Source organism: Lepisosteus platostomus, chromosome 13, assembly GCF_059453375.1.
Source record: "Lepisosteus platostomus isolate fLepPlt1 chromosome 13, fLepPlt1.hap1, whole genome shotgun sequence".
Taxonomy (NCBI): Eukaryota; Metazoa; Chordata; class Actinopteri; order Semionotiformes; family Lepisosteidae; genus Lepisosteus; species Lepisosteus platostomus.
In genome coordinates, this window is record NC_142623.1 from 3539449 (window position 1) to 3551853 (window position 12405).

Below are 12405 nucleotides of genomic sequence, written 5' to 3' on the forward strand. Positions count from 1 at the left end.
ATGAGTTCGATTGGCTATGTTTTCCGCTGGTGGGATGTGTGAGGTTTGGGGGTGTGTCTTTTCAGCAGCGGTTTACTTGTGTGCCTTTCGCTGTGGCGAGTGTGGCGTGGCCCTTCTGTGGACACACTTCTCTGCACAGGGGCACACAGGATGAAATAACAGCAAGGTGTCAGCCAGGCCTCGCAGTTGAAGTAGCCACACCGTATCACCTTGGCCGTAGCCCCGCCAGGATCCTTGTTCTGTATTGTAAAGCGCTCACTATAATTGTTATACACCAGCATTTCGGGGGGGCTGGGAGACTCTTGCCAGCTGTGTATCTCAACACGTCTTCCAATATTAAGGACGAACGGGGAGTTCAAGGCCCCCAATTCTGAAAGGCCTGGGTCTGTGAAAGGTGGGAAAAAACTAGATTTCAGACCTCCACCCCCAGTTCAGCTCTGCCCTAAGAGCGTCATTTCCCTTCAGCTAAGCTGGGAGATCAGACATGTTTACAGACGACAGAGTCTCAGATTGTAATACGTGTATGTCTGGTCTGCTATATGGTTTCCACCTACCATTAAAACACAGCTGTCACGTTCTTCAGATTCCACATCGTGGCCTGTCGATCGAAATATGTAAAGGAAGAAGGAAAACAGTTATTTAAAAAAAAACATGTTGTCACAGCCCGCAGGAGGGAGACTCTAGAGCCGATTCAGCTGTTAATAACCCGCATCAGGATGAATCTCTCCGGGAATCCAGAAATCACAAGCTCGGAGCTTTAAACAGTGAATCTTAAAGCCTTTGTAATTGAATCAATACCAGATACCTTTGTAGACACTTTCATTATATCTGCTTCTCCAGTAAAAGTTTTACTTGTGTGTTCTGCTCTACCTAATGCGATGTATTCCTCATCTTACCCTTCACAAACCCACTCACACATTCTTATTCCGATGAATCGAAGACGGGCACATTGAAGTTTGTGAAGAAGAACTGCAATACAAGCCCACACGATCAATACAACACAGCTGATTTTCCAGGATTTGCACTGGCGCGCCTGCGTTTCTGAACTTCAAACACGAAAAGCTGCGAATTATTGTGGGGCTGCAAGCTCCTGTGAGGGTTTGATTGCTTTTCCTGGAATCTGATGGAGGTCCTGGTAGATCTTGTATAAAGATATTTCCAGGAATTTTCATGATTTGGTTGGGAACTGGGATCTCATGACCTAGCAATTCCCTTATCAAAGCTGTGAGGAGTCTACTTTTGGTTTCACGGGCTCTGTTGGAAAACCCCTGGGTCACAGCCTGAGTCCAGGGCTGTGCAAGCTCTCTTCACTCAGAAAAGGTTATATAACCTGGGGATTTCTACACATTAGAGAAACGAAAGGCAGGCAGGGAATGCACGATCATGCCTCTGTTATAAAAGGGCTGTCAAAAAGCAAACACAACAGTGTTAGAGAGTCAGTAGAGATGCAGAGAGGCACCCAATCTGAAGACACAATCCACACCCGATCTTGTTTGGTTGTGTTGCTCTTCACAGTTACAAAAAAACAAATACAAAATATGGGAATACTGCTGTGAACAGTGGAAGCATCCAAAGCAGACAGCTGGTTTTAATGGATCACATATAAACACTGGCATAGAGTGAGGCCTTTAGTGCATGACTTCTTTAGGAATATCTTTTGCACGCAGCAGTGAAAGTCATAGGGAGCTTTTGTACAGCCCCTGCAAACAAGATAGCAGTACTGCTGCAGAGAAGATTCAAAGAATGGCCCACACATGAGAACAGTAGAAAGGCTGCTGAAGAGAGAATGCCATTTGGCCCATCTGTGTGGTTTTTCACACAACCGTGAAACTCTAAATAGGAAATTTGCACCAAATGGTGAATAGAAATCAGTCTGTTATTGTTTCGAAACGGAGTGCAGGAATACGTCCAGTGGCTCCAACGCAAATGTGAAAAATGCAGGTCCCCCAGGTACAGTACATGTTGGATGAAGCACAAAAGAAGCTTCGAGAGATCATTTTGTCCTGCACTGTAAGAACCCACAATGTGTGTTGAGGTCTCTCAATGCTGTTTCAGAACGGTGGAGAAAAAGCAGCTCCCAATGACAATAAAGGACACCAATTACTTGTCTGGAGGTCCAGCCAGTCTGTAGCTTTATACAAAGATGTCAAGTTCATGTCCTCCTAGTTAGGCCCAGGGAAAACTTGGTGACTGTCTATGTTGAGCTCTGTGGCTACAACTACAACAGTCTGACAGATTCAGCATAGCAGAGGAAAACTGACCTCTGCTGTCTTAGTAAAGCATTCATTTTAACTTCTGTGGCTCTATGTTTTTGGACAATTTGTAGTTCACAGCACAGTATATTCTTCTTACTTATCTGTATATTCCAGCTTAGGAATATCAAGGTAGTATAATTTCAAAATGCATCCTTGTAAGAATTCTAAAGTATTTCTTTTCTAATCGCTAATGTGAAAGTATGAAAAAGAGAAAAGCCACACAAAAAAAACAACAAAACAAAACAAATGCTTTTCCAATGTCAGATTTGATCTGCTAATTTGGCTCTTGCAGTCCTGATCTGGACTGAGGCAGATTCCTGGAGATAAAGCCTTCTTAAGGAACTGAAAAGAAAGCAGATGTAAAAAGTATGAAGCTCCTGCTGTACCTCAGTAGTTCAAGTGATTAAAAAAAACTAAAATGATGAAGGTTTTAAATACATGCTGCCATGGTGACACAATTATTTCCCCTGGAAACGTGAAATTGATTCATAATACAAAGGGGCTTCTTCAGCCTCATGTGATTCTGATTCTAAATAGTAACTGTAAAAACAGTCTCTTACACCAAGCCTTTATTGTCCCTTTTTAAGAGGTTGCATAATTGAGATGTCTTAAAGACACACGTATAAATAACATGAGCATGATGCTAAAAGAGTAGAAAATAACAGTGCTTTATATACACATTCTGTATATATGGTGGTTTGGATGTTTTTGTCCAAGCTTTCAGTTATTTGATCAGATTTCACACATTCCTTAACAATGCTGGAACTGTGAGCAGAAATGCCTTTGAGGAATAAACAAAAGGAAATTTTAGATACAGCAGAAGGGACTGGCTAACAAGATTAGAATCTGTTGCTGTTTTAAGAACAGGAATGTCTGACACCCATTGAAGGATCTCAGTGGAATCTCTCTTGTATTCAAGAACTGTACCTGTAAGGCTTTTAATTAATGAAAAATCACGTATTGTGGTTTATGTGGGGAGAGGTTTGATGGCCTGTATCTGAATTCTGAATTAGGTGAGCGTGTTTCTGGGCTGTCATGCTTTTCTGGAGTGTGTTTGAAAGGGATTTCTTTCTTTCCTACTGCTGGATATAAGTTGTATTTCTAAGCATGTCTCTGTCAGGCAGGGGCACCAGTAGTAGCACTGAGTGTTTTAAGAATATAAAAAGGTTACAAATGAGAAGAGACTCTGCCCACTCTGCTCGTTTGTTTACTAGTAGTTTAATGACCCAAGTATTCAACCCTGCTTTGACTAAAGGAACCCTCAGTCGGCTTCAATAAAATGCAATCCGGCTTCCCAGAATCTCTCTCTCTGCAGTAGCACCCCTGTGTTCTGTCCATGTACGCTCATGAACCTAACTGCCATTTGTGTATCAAGGACCTGATATTGTGACCAATCTAATAACAGTCCAGATTGTTGTTGGGCAGTAGCAATAGTAACAGTAAAACAATTCCTTGCAGGTATACACACAGCACTTTTCATCCCCCCTGGGGTCTGCTCCTGCAGGCCCACTGCACAACGGTTCAGGTGGAGAAGTCAGCGATGGCCTCTCCAGCTCACGTAAGATGGCTTTTGCCCACCCAAACGGGGGTCTTTAGTAATCTTCTCTGTTACTGGGCCAGGAAAAGGCTCGTGCTTCACATCGGAGCCAGCAAAGAACAGGAACCAGCAACTGGGAACTCAGTGAATTACAGTTCTGATACCCTTCGGCATTCATACATGCCAAAAAAGTCATTATGCCACTCAGTTTATCCACCTCACCATTTCAGTACTTAATGCAATACACCATGTTTCTAATCTGAACGTCTGCTTTTTTTCCTGTTCTTTTGCAGAATATCCAGCTCCTTGTTTGCACCGCATATCTGTTGATTCTTAAAGGGACCTTTCATGATTTTGCCGATGATATAAAGTCTCTACTGTCTCCTGAAGAATGTATGGCATGCATATATTTCCAAAGAATTATTTACATCATTTGTGTGTGTGGCTTTTCCCAGAATGGAATAACCTCAGGGGTTAACAATTCCAGTTCTTGTGTAAAGGGAAGAATGCGCAAAAGGTTGTTTAAGAGGCGTATGTCTTTCCTGGTATGGAATTCCACAGTACTTGTGCCGTGCGGGTTACTTTTAATAGCAGTACATCATCGGATAAGTAAGCATCCTCATACAGTAAAGTGGTCTTCAGAGCTTACCCACAAGAAGGTTTGTAAGATAAGCATTTCATGCAGAAAAAAAGCTTATTTATTAGATTAAGAACTTTTAAGCATCCTCTATCCTTTTATCTTTCTAACTAGATTTAAAACAAAAACGGCACTAAGATAGCAAGGGAGTAGCACTATCTTGAAATTTGCATTTGTGTGGTGGCAGGGAGAGTGTAGGCCCAGCTTTGATTGTGGGGGAGAGAGGGGTGGGGATGCCTACACTGAGCATCTGGGGCTCAAGAGCAACATGTCTGCCGGCATTCCAGAATGTGTATTCCGAAGAAAACAGCCTCCATAGGATTTCAGAATAATGCAATCCTCTAGAGAATTCATGCAGTTGGACATGGTGTCGCAGATGCATGAAGGAGGATAATAGAATGAATGGCTGTGCAGCCAAGTTTAATTTGCACAATGCCTGTGAAAGTTCAGTTGTATCTCTTTGTGGCTGAGATAAGGCTCATTAAACACCTCTCAGTCCTGTTTCTTCTGCTGTTTGTTTTTGTGCTCTCCGGCACTTACAATGCACGCAGTTTGGCAGAAGAAGAAAGGGTAGCTTAGTATTCGGAGAAAGGTATAAAAGCATTAGAACGCACTCATAAAATAAGGAAAGAAAAGTGATAGCAACAGTTACAAATATCCTGGCACTATTGTTGATTGCAAACGAACCTTTGAGGAAAACACGGATGTCAAACGTAAGAAGAGCCAACAAAAACAGTTCTTCCTAAGAAAACCCAGCTCTTTTAATGTGTGTGCTACAACAATGACATTATTCTATAGACCTTTCACTGAAGCTGTCCTAACATTTGCTGCAGTTGCCTGGCTTGGTGACCTTAATACATGCTTAAAACAGACTGAGCAGGATTGTGAAGGTATCCAGCAAAATTATTGGTGCACAACAGCTACAGCTTTCAGACATCTAACAGGCAGTGCAGAAGGTCAATATAATCACGGACTGTCATGGCCGACCCTTGCACAGTGAGTCTGAGCCCCTCCAGTCTGGGTGTCGATTTAGATTCAAATAGAACCAAGTTATCTTTTATTCCCATGGCTAATTAACCTGCTTGATTTGGACAATTGATTATATAGTAACGCCTTCGCCCAGTGGTGAGGAGGAAGTGCACCCAGTCGCTGAGGGTAAACGCAGAACAGGCTGGGAGTTGTAGCTGGGGGGAGTCTGGGATGTCCGCAAGATGACCAGCAACTGACCCTGCTCGTGTATATACGCCAGTCTTAGCTAAAGTGTTCTCTGAAGCTTAGTGTCCCATAAGTTAAGTGTGTAGAGTCTGTTAAAGAGTTACCATCCTAAACCTGTGTACACGTTCCGTCTGTCCTCTAATGTGTGTGTATATCCCGGTGTGTTTTGTTTTGTAGAAGAGAATAAAAGCAGGTGCTTGTGTGTTTACACCATCTCCTCTTGTCCTTTATCCTGAACGAACCCTAAGTCATTACAATATCTTACTTTGTTTATCTATTATCTATGTATGACTCAAGTTGTGTTTAATGTATCATGAATTGTGTTATGTCTTCTACCTGCCAGCAAAGCAAATATACCATCTGTAATAAGAGGGAGAATAGAAGGGACCAATAAAAGAGAGCGACCAGTTGTTGCTACCTTGTCTCTCTGTTTCTGTTTTCTGTACTATAAAGGTATCCAAAGAGATCACAGCTTTGTTTAACGAGAACCTAGTTTGCAAAAGCCTTGCATGCTCTACCCATCTGTCCAAATTTCAGCCCCTACGGCAGAGAGGGTGTGCTCTGTTAATGGAGGTTTGTTTTAAAATGTTAAGAGATCAATTCGCAGGGCTGAAGGGACAATTTTCAAACCCACTTTGGACATGGCCAGTGGATGTTTCGGAGACTCGGTTTAGGTTCAGCATGGGGCTTCTTCTCGTCTTTTTTTTCTCTCCTCAGAGTCAATGCCTCTTTTTGTTTGGCTGCCCAGTTTTCAGGCCTGAACACAGGATGAGATTTCTGTCCTTAAAAGAGCTCATTGTTCCCCTTTCACCAGACTTACAGATGAGCATCACAAGCCAGGCCAGCACACAGAGAGACACGGAGGAAGAGAGAGGGAGAGTGGACACTGCGGTGGCCAAAGTGATTTGCAGTCAGTTTCCGATATAACGCAGATCTTTCGAACCTGCCTCTACTGCAATACTATGAGGAAAGCAATGAACATCTTAAGTTTCCATCGTGACCATAAGTTATCTGAGGATACAGAAGACACTACTGCAACTGACTCTGCTTTTAGAGCCTTTGAAGAAAAGATGCTTTATATCCATGACATCATAGGAGATTTCAGAACAATGACAGTAATTTGCTCGTGTCAATATAATAAACAGGAGTTTGTTGTTTTTAGATAGTATGGTGAGGAGGGATCTTCACATGGAATTCTTCTAATGACCCTCTAGAACATTAACATTTGTAAAAATATTTTTTGAAAAAAAATCTTTAATGCAGCTCAAAGTAGAAACACAAGTTTTCCATTAGGATCACATAGACATTAGTAGGAAACTGGTGATTCATTTAACGTTATCTTGCAATGCATTCGCTGTGCTGCTGTTCTCCACAACACACTTTCATTCTCCTTTCTTCTTTGAACTGCTGCTTCTTACTGAAAACGTGATGAAAGAATTGTTGCACGGGTCCCTAACAGCACTCGATTGTTGGGGGGCACAGCTCAAGATAACACAGGAATTAATACAGTTCAGTTCAATTTCAGCTCAGCAGGATGCAATGATTTATTTAAAATGAGCAAGAATTTGATCAAAGGAAACTAGATAAAAGTCCCAGATGGTGTGTGAGCGTTCCTGTTTCTGTAGACTTTTAAAACAGGATAAAAAGAAAAGAAATATGTTTATGTTTTGCTGTTTAGTGAGTCTTAATGGCTTACTGAGCAAGACTGTAAAAAAATAACTCCAGCTCGACACAAACAGAAAAAAAACCAACAACCAGGTTTTCAGGAGCCAAAGCTGCAAAAAGTGTGGTGGAGCTCCTTTGGAAATGTTTCCTACAATCCTCTCTGAGTGCAGCCCTCACAGTGACATCACAGTGTCATCTGCCATGCTTGCTCAGAATGACCTATGGTGCTCACCATGAACAGCATCCCTTAAACACTGCCTTACAAACTGTTCAGGTTTGTGTTTTGGCCTGCATCTCCAAATGTGTGTTATGGACTAAAAGTAGTCGTTGTGTCAGTTACTTTCAGTTTTAAAAAAGGTGAGAGAGTTACAGTACCAGAGGAGTGGATGTCTGTAATCAAGATTCGTAAATTAGCGAGGACAGAGCTAGTTTTGCACGATAACACCAGTTAAGACAAGTACCAAATACCAGGGTATGTAGTATATGCATATTAACTACACCTGAAAATTGATTGATTTGTGGTGGCCGTGTTTTTGTTTGATGTAGCAACTTGTTGTGAGAAGTCTTGAGAGGGATCACATCTAAGTTAATAAAAACAAGTTTCCTTCCAATTGGTCGAATGAAAAACAAAATCATTTGAATGCGATTTGAAAAATCTGGTCTGGTATCCAAAATGTGTGATCAATCATCCTGTCCTGAGCACATGCATATTCTGGACATCATATAGCGCTGCACGCCAAACTTGAGGCCTGTGCTACCAATAGGTTTCAGAGAACCAAAAAAACGGAATATTCGACGAAGTTTGTGAAAAATGCAATATGGCAGTCGAACCATGTGACCAACCACTTCCCACAGGTGCTAGCTATTCTGCAGAGTTTGCTGACTTTTGTCAGGGGTTTCGAATATGTAGACATTTTTCAAATTCACGTAGAGAACAAATTATTGGAACAATTTTCAAGAGGAATCCAGGAACTATGTTGCTTGGCTCCCTGATAATACTGGAAGTGCTTTGGAAAAAACCAAAATAAATGTAATGGCCTTGCAGTTTACCAACTTGTTTGTGTAACAAATGATATTCGTATATGCCATCTTCACAGCCAGAACAGTTACACAAACTTAGAACTTAAGATAATTTCCTTAGTGTGCCATCTTTATTGAACAGTAATGATTATTATTGTTGCTTTATTATAGTACTGAAGAAGCCAGTGGATGTCATAGTAATATCAGAGCTCAACAGCTTCTACGATTTATTATTTGGAATTTGGAGAGGACTCTCTAAAGCCAACCACAGTGTTCGTGGGAACATGGCTGAGAGGAGAATGATCTCATACAGGGCTTTTATTTCTCGTTAGGAAGTCATTCATGTCTCTCGTGCACACGAACACTGAGCCCACAAGGTGACTTTGAGAGAAAGCAGTATGGTTTCAGCTTAAGCTTATGTGAGAATACATCCTTATGCCTGTTCAGGGCTTTTAATTTTATTTTTTTAATCTTTGTTCTAATAATGGTATTCAGAATACATTCATCAGGAGTTCCAGAAGAAACCTTCTACTGTATTATTAAATGTTAAAAATAAAAAGTATATCCACAGCATAATTTCTGTGGATTCTTCAGTGAAAAGCAGTGTGCATTTCACCTGTGTATTCTGCGTATTGTTGCACTAAAAGACACATATACAGTAGTCAAGATTTGTATTATTAGCTGCAGTATTAAAATGTTTTTGTTTTGCATTAACACTGTATGAAGAGGTCTATTTAATATTCCCATCTATTTGTTTTTAGCAACGTCATCAGAAACATGTCATTATTTTCTTTCAATAACAAAGCTGCCCAAAGTTTTTCTGACTTCCCTGCAGAAAACCCCTTGTCACCCTGGGCAACACAGGAAGTAGAAAAAAAACAAAAACCGAAAGCACTGCTCTCGCAGTACTCCACAGTGGCATCGCCTTTTGGGATTCCCCAAGGATTTTTTTTAACTTTTTCACTGATAATGCTGAAGTGTAGCTAGAAAAGAAACAGAAAAAATACGTGTTTGGGGGGGGGAGTGCTGTAAACAGCTGGACCTGGCTCAGTGACCGGCCTGTAGAATTGGCCCTGTCAGCTTTCAGAAACAGAGTTTCTAGAGTGATGCGAAGAGCATGAGAAACGTCTGGGTCTCAGTGATGTTCCGGAGCACAAGCCTACATTTCAGCTGTGCTACACATTCCCGATTCTCACTTCACCCAGGGGGCCTTCCACTCTGGTCCCAGGGACCCCCCATCTGACAGGTTCCGCAGGAAATAACTCCATTGTGAAGTTCAAATTAATTCAATTTTAACTCATCAATGATCCGTTAAATGGGTGAGTTGTGCAATTTAGTCGTTCATAGGTCATGTGGATCAAAATACAGAATTCCTTTCAGCCCTTAACCAGAAATTCCTTAATGGAAGGAATTAGCCACTAAATTCGTCAATATCTAACAAATGTTCCTGGTTGTAAGGAACAGGTAATTTAGTGTGAGCAGTTAAATGTATTGGATTGGGGCACTCCAGGAATGGGACTGGGAACCTCTATTCTACAATTCCTTTTTAGGGTATTCAGCTAACCTGCTCATGACCTCACCAAGCTTCAAACAAATAAGTGAGGACTGAAGTGAGATTAGTTGTTTCATGCAGACTTAAGGTAGAAATACTTCAGCTCAGACAAATACATTTTTTATTCACTCAATGTGCATCAAGACAGAGATTCAAAATCTGCATTTCTTTCAGTTTTCAGCCATATTTTCACACCAGCCAGGACCTGAAAAACAAACAGCAGAAAACAAGAGCATTACTTACAAAACACAAATTTTCCAGGCCAGATATTGTCGCAATTACATTCCTGTAAAGAACTGTAACACGCAGAGAATGTGTTTAAAGACAAGAATTGGGGGGTGGTAAGAGACAAAGTGGTACAATGTTGGGATGCACAGCTAATCTATGTACATATCAAATTTAGTATTGTCTAGAAAAATAACCAACCTAGTGCTGAGCCAGATAACACAAAATAAATATTGACTGCAGAGAGTGGTACGTATAGGCTACTTAATTAACTTGTGTGAACACAAACACATGTATACATGATCTGTGTTATGCCAACATTTTCAACATTTCACTCCATCCCTGTTCAGCCCAGTGCTATGAGGGGTATCAGACATGACGTCAGTAAATAAAACACTGTCATTAACACTACATTTGTTCAGTGTAATTAATTGACTGTAAAAACACATTCACATCAATTTACACCATCGTGAGCAGAGCACAAACAATGAACAGTAAATGTAAAAGAGGAAAAACAGAGAGACATGACAGAGATAAAAAAACTGAAAGAAATATCTTGGCATTACATCTTCCACAGCAGAATGGGAAAAAAATTCCATCACCAGGGATGCTGTTTGGGCTCTACTGAGCCAAACCAATTTAAGTTCAGAAAACATATCTTTTAAATATAGGCCTTATTAATTAATAATACTTACAGAGACAGAATTGAACCATATCTAACGACCTGTTTTCTTATTGCTTGAGTAGCTCAGCCCTAAGAATGATTTTTCTTCCAGTTACCCATGCGCCATTATTCTGTACCAACAGCAATAAGTAACAGTGTCCCGAAGCTGAAAACACAATGTTTGTGAAAACCGAGTGCTGACGCTAGTTCTCTTGTCCTGCTGCTTTGTTTGTGTGCTACGATTTAGACTGCCCTTTAAATATTTATAGCAGATTTAATTAAAAGCTAAATGGCAGTCCTCTGGGTTGTGCTGCAGAACGTTCACAACAAATGACACACTGTGCATACTGATCTTGCCAGATGAGCCAATTTTAGACAGTTTATTTTTTTCAGGCTTTGCTCATAAATTTTAACTCGGCTATTCACTGTCTCGCCCGTCACAAAAACACACACAATGTGATCTGTCATAAAGAATTCAATTTTTGATCAGATTTAAAATTCTTGTGCTCAGACTTTTGAGTAAGAATTAAGTGTGGGCAATTTGGGGCCTACCTCATCAGCTAAGAAGTTATTGTCATGTCTGAACACAGAGCTCCTATCTTTTCTTTTCAACCTCAACCTGTCAGGTTGTGACTCTAAGACTCTGCATGTGGTGGTTTGGATCTGGGAACAGTGATGACACTGCTTGTTTCATGTCTACCTGTACAATGTACGTTATCAACAGCTGAAGACGGGAAGATATTTCTGTTTGTCCAGTTACAAGTTGTAAGCCTAAGTGCTCTCTATAATATAGAAATTGAACACATTGAGTTTATAAGACCCAAAAGTTGCAGGACTTCAAGCCACAAACCTACAAACCAAAAAAACAGCTTTAACAGTTTCTCTTGTGTGTACAGTTCTTCCTGTGTCAAACTTTAAGATGGTAAAAAATGGAGAGGTCAATGGAAGTAATAATAAAGAAGTGTTGGCATGCTTATGGCTTTTTAAAAAAATAAGAATGTTTTGTATGATGAAAGACTGAACAAACCAATGTAACCAATTGTATTATAAAACCTTTAATATCAAGACAACTCTGCTCATAGATTAAGGGGTGCATTTTTCAACAAATGCTCTTTTATTTTTTCAAAGAACTAAACAAATCTAGGCACCAGGGCCACCCCAACCTTGGTTTAAAAATGTAGTAACCTCGAAGTCAGTCATTTAGGCGATAAGGCCTTGTTAAAAACTGGCAAACCAATGTCTGTTGCCATGGCGATAACTGATTCCTATTTCAGTCTTAGTTTAGAAAAAAAAGGCTGCTGTTCTCGATATTGTAAGATATAAGATCTATACCCTCAGAAAGAAAACAAGCGCCTTCTGGGCTCTGTTCCCAAACTGAATTTGATGTTTTAATGTCTTAAAACAATAATTGTTCTTTTCTTTTCAGAGCACAGTACGCGTCTGAAAGCACTGAAAACAGTGTCAAAGCGTATCCGTGGATGTCTAGTGGTCAGAAGACCGCCAATCCTGAATCAGTGGGACACCTTTAGTCTCTTTTTTTTAAAGCAAAATTCTGTTTTTACTTCGTACACAAATACTCTTTACAGTTTAAGCTGGCAGGCTGCTCTCACAGTCATCAGTATTTCGGTGAGATAT

General features: G+C 40.5%; 1 protein-coding gene across 1 annotated transcript in view; it reads right to left on the reverse strand.

Moving 5' to 3' along the window:
• Positions 1–9985: 9985 nt before the first annotated feature.
• LOC148649656 (uncharacterized) overlaps positions 9986–12405 on the reverse strand; it is a 144059-nt gene continuing 141639 nt past the window's right edge. Inside the window, exon 5 of the mRNA XM_088602640.1 lies at positions 9986–10086. The gene's annotated coding sequence lies outside the window, so the exon portion shown is untranslated. The remainder of the gene's footprint in view (positions 10087–12405) is intronic.